Consider the following 5,196-nt stretch of genomic DNA (forward strand, 5'->3'; position numbering starts at 1 on the left):
CTGTGACGCCCCTGTTTTCATACTTGCCTGCAGTACAAGGTGAACCCAGAGATGTTAAACCGGTCATGCACCTCCACTGTGCAACAACATGTTTCACCAATCACAGTAATATCCTCTAGTGGAATCAAGTATAAGTGAAGGTGCAAAACAGTCAAATAAGGGAAATAAAAATACAATAGACATGATGTAGAAAGAAATATCTCATAATGATATCATGTCTCGACTAGAATAACTGAAATACATCTGGAGTCTAAAATAACATGATATGTCTCAACATGAATCGACTAGAAATCGTACTAAGGTAAACTGCCTTAACAATATGAGTACAAACCCAAATAACTGAGTGGAAACATAAGACTATTGCGGAGTCCCTGCTAATAAACCATGCAACGACGACTATGCAAAAACTTCGTCATCCTGGGACTCTTCGGTGCTCTGAGCTGTCTGAAAGTTAAAATAAATAAAAGAAAAAGAACAACAACAAGAGCGTCAGAGTGCTAGCAAGATTACCTCCATCCGTCCTCGGGGGAAGGCTGCTAGATGAAATAGAGGCTCTATCTATTAAGCATAGTCTACCTAGATTATTTTTCCCGAACCTAATGGAATTAATACTTAAAAACTTACCACTCGAGACGTAGTACGTCGAGCGAAATAATCCAAACAAGGAAACCCTCATGTATATACCGTATCTCTCAAGTAGTAAATAAGTAAATATTAACCTTGAACTAAACAAACAAAATATAACTGGAAAATAAAGCATAATAATAAACATTAACATATGTATCTCGTGTACTCATATAACAAGTTATCTAAACAACGAGTAATATCACATTGGGCATCTGCCAAAAACTCAGGGTCAATCATTCTCTATAGTTTCTCAATAAAACATATACTTATGTGATTCGGCAAAAATGGTATCATCGCATCACCATGCGGATCAACGAATAGGTATCATCGCATCATCGTGCAGATCGACAAAAAAGTATCATCGCATCATAATGCAGATCGACCAATAAGTATCATCACATCATCTGCGAATCGATAAATAAGTATCATCGCATCATTGTGCTGATCGACAAAAAGGTATCATCGCATCATCTTGCGGATCGATCAATAAGTATCATCGTATCATCTTGCGGATTGACAAATACGTGTAGTGGAGTGAAAAATCCTCACGGTCTTATTTGCGATGTAAAAACTCACAATGTCAGGTGTGTAAAGTAGGGAAGGCAGATTTTGCCCATACCCATTTACCCACCTGGCCCGCCCATCACTTGGCCCGTCCAAACCCACCCATTTAGTTAAATGAGTCTAATTGTGTTGGTTCCTCTTAAAGACTCAAACCAAACTAAATAGGTGTTAAATAGGCGGTCTATATTCACCTGTTTGCCTACCCGTACTCCCAAAACCAAAACCCGACTCCAGCAAACCCTTCGCCTTCACTCTTCACCCTTCAGAAATGACCCGATCTCAAAAATCACGATTTTCTCTCCTCTTCATCTCTAGCTCGAGACCTCGACCTCTAGCTTCCGACCTCCTCCTCTCCCCTCGAGCTCGACCTCGACCTTCGGCCTCCGATCTCCTCTCTCTCGGGCTCGAGCTCTACCTTCGATCACCTCTGGCCTCTGTTCTTCTCTCCTTCGATCTCCACTTCTTGACCTAGATCTCTTCTCCTGCCCTTCAATCTCCTCTTATCTTTGATCCCCAATCCTCAGATCAAAAGAAGGTAACTTTATATTCTAGGTTTTTTTTTAAATTACAATTTTTCCATATTTTGATTTAGTTTCTACGGCTTTAAAATTTTCAATTGATATGGGCTTTATCTTCTAATTTCTAGTAGATCCTTTTTAAAAAAAGTTTTACTAATTAGCTGCTATTGTTACTGAAGAGGGTACCTGTTCTAGGTTTTCAGGCTGAATGCTTACTGAATGGGGAGGGAATAAGTAGTTTGGTCATCTAACCACGCTTTCGAAGTTAATATTAATCGCATTATATTAAACATTCATAACCCATGAATGCTCATAGACTGTTATATTAATGGGATTATTAGTTTATGACACTGCTGTATTCTGTAATCACTTGCCAGAATTGCGTATATTGCATGTCCAAGGAAATCTATACATTGTATGGTGTATTATAATATCTTATCTGTAACATGAACTGTTTATTTATTTTTATAGCACTTTTGTCATTTTCATCAAATTTCATTTTAAATCTGTAACATGAACTGTTTATTATTTCTATAGCACTTTGGTCATTTTCATCAAATTTCGTTGTATTATAATTCTACTCTTTTCACAGTGGTTTCCACGAGGGGAATTAATCGCCCATGCAGCATATTCTTGTGATAGCCAAATGATATATGCAAGTTTCACAAACGGAAGTGTGGTTGTATTTACTTCAGCACTCAGATTGAGGTGTCGAATTAAGCCAAGAGCCTATCTGAATCAACAGAGGTATGGATGACATATAATATTACTGTTTGTGAATTGGGGTTTCACAAATGAAAGTGTGGTATATGTTTTTACTGTTGATTAAGAATATGTTTGAAATTGGGGTTTCAGCACTTAGAAGGCCGGTAGATAGTAATCAGAATTCAAAATACACAGAAAAGATCCTATTTAGATAGAATTAATAAATAGCATCCAGAAGAGCATAGACGGAAAAAGAAGTTCCTTCCTCATTTCTGCAGAGGATGAATCATCAGTCATTCTTCCGAACATCCAAAAGGACAAAACAAAAATGAAACACTGGTAGATAATCAATTACATATACGAGAAGGAAAGAGCAAACATGTGCCTGTAAAGAATGTTCTCTGATGGTAAGATAAAAGCCATAGAAAAAGTCTATAGAACATGAAGTAGAACAAGCAAAGCTGATGGTAGGAGAGCGGGGGTGGAGGAGCATAAGCATCTCAATAAAAACCAAAAAGAAATAGCTAAAGCACTTGTTTAAATCCTTTTCATCAGAATTTCAAATAAAAATGTAGTCCTACAATTTCTCAGTGTTATGAACCATTGTCATTCCTTCTGGATCACATTCTTAGAATATCCCAATCTTTCACAATTATGGTTGTTATATATTACAAAGTTCTTTACTCACACTTTCTTTATGTTTGTGTTTAGTAGCATTGCAAACATATTCTTAACAACTGAGTTAAAATCCTAAGGATTATTTTTTACTGTAACAGGTTCCTCAGTGCATTCAAAAAACTACATTAGCAATTGGTGATGGAGCTAATGATGTCGGTATGATTCAGGAGGCTGATATAGGTGTCGGTATCAGTGGTGTGGAAGGAATGCAGGTTGATAACCAAAACACTGAATCTCTAAATATTTGTGATACCCTTCTAAATTTAATAGCTAGAAAAATCTTGAATCACGATTCTAGAATAAATATGACACTGTTACGAAATTAAAATTTCAAATACCTACCATGTGTACTGATTTTCATTTCTCTGTAGGCTGTAATGGCTAGTGACTTCTCTATAGCACAGTTTCAGTTTCTAGAGCGGCTTCTTATTGTTCACGGACATTGGTGCTATAAGAGGATTGCCCAGATGGTAAGAGCTGAATCATACTTCTGTCTATGGTTTAATCCACTTAATTCAAATATTTAGTTATGTGATTCTTACATCTGGATTTTATCAAACAACTCTCAGGTTGCTATTTCTTCTACAAGAATATAGCCTTTGGCCTCACAATATTCTATTTTGAGGCATATACAAGTTTTTCTGGTCAATCTGTATATGACGACTGGTACATGTTATTATGCAATCAGAGGTTTGCTTGCAGGTATGTTCTCTGTAGGCATATAAAAGTTTTACTTGGATCCGACATCTCTTCGTTTGGGGGAGCATTTCTACGTGGTATCTCTTCCTCTTAGCCTATGGACTCTCATCGCCACTTATATCTGGAAATGCTTATCAAATACTCGTCGAGGTTTTAGCTCCGCCTCTAATTTATCGGATTGTTACGATTTTGGTGACTGCTTCGTGCAATATTCTGTATCTTGCGCATATTTCGTATCAGAGAATACGAAATCCCATGGATCATCATGTGATTCAAGAGATTAAGTATTGTAGGAAGGATGTTGAGGATCAACCTATGTGTAACAGGGAGAGCTCTAAAGCGAGGCAGGAGACTAAAATTGGGTTTTCCGCGAGGGTTGATGAGAAAATTAGACAGTTGAAAGGGAGGTTGCATAAGAAAATTTCTTCATTGACGGTTCAAACTGTATAATGCTGTATTTTCTTGCTTGTGATTTTATATTTATATATATATATATATATACATATATATATTCTCCTTTAACTAGGTTGTTTACCTATTCATTAGTTTCCCCACTATTCCAAGGGGGATAGTTCAGTATTCCCCAGTATAAACCAGAAATTTTTCTGTACATAATTTATAACTGTCATGAGTGTAAATTAGCTGAGTTTGGCCATGTACATATATCTTATGATGATGACTTTGGCTTCTGAAATCTGAGTTCATGTTGTTGAATTTTTAGTTTATTTGTCAGTAATTGGTCCTTTGATTACATTTCAGCATAAAAATAGAATGGACTTGTAATTGAGTTGTGCAAATTTTGCTCAAAAAAAATTTAGCATAAAAAATGCTCAAAAAAGTTTACGAAAAGCCCCCAAAAGTTTACAAAAAACCTCCCAAAAATTTACAAAAAACACCCCAAAAGTATTATATATTTAGCTACTATAGTTAAATGGGCAAATGGGTGGCCCGTTTATTAAATGGGTGGGTAAAAACCCGCCCATTTATGGCCCGCCCATTTAATATCCAAACCCACCCATTTAACATCCGTAAAAATATTTTATCATAATCCCCTAGGGATACTCACATATGTATAACAACATTTTCATGACTGTGGGTGTAACACCGAGCGGCTTAAACTCCGCGATCACACTTCAACAATGGCGCAAAAACAGACTCAAGAAAACAAATTCAAAACTAGGCAAATGTTGCCCATAAAGTGGTCAAGACTACTGTTAGTAAAACGAGTATATATTTCTTTAGGAAAACTATTTTTAGGAATGGTTTTCTGTTTTGAAAACTAGATTCACACATTATTTGGAACAAGTTTGGTTCAGTTTGGAGTTCATTTGTTATCCCAAATCTCTAGTTAAACATTATACATGTGCAACAGTTTTTCTACATGATATATTGTTAGTAAAAAGAG

The 5,196-nt window shown here is 36.3% G+C and overlaps 1 long non-coding RNA gene across 1 annotated transcript; it reads left to right on the forward strand.

The window, feature by feature from the left end:
• Positions 1,401-3,962, forward strand: LOC109826217. Its single transcript, XR_002243235.1, has 5 exons — positions 1,401-1,726; positions 2,302-2,456; positions 3,191-3,304; positions 3,464-3,562; positions 3,662-3,962. It is a non-coding gene; the product is annotated as an uncharacterized LOC109826217 (long non-coding RNA).

The sequence above is a fragment of the Asparagus officinalis genome, chromosome 10 (genome assembly GCF_001876935.1).
Source record: "Asparagus officinalis chromosome 10, Aspof.V1, whole genome shotgun sequence".
Taxonomy (NCBI): Eukaryota; Viridiplantae; Streptophyta; class Magnoliopsida; order Asparagales; family Asparagaceae; genus Asparagus; species Asparagus officinalis.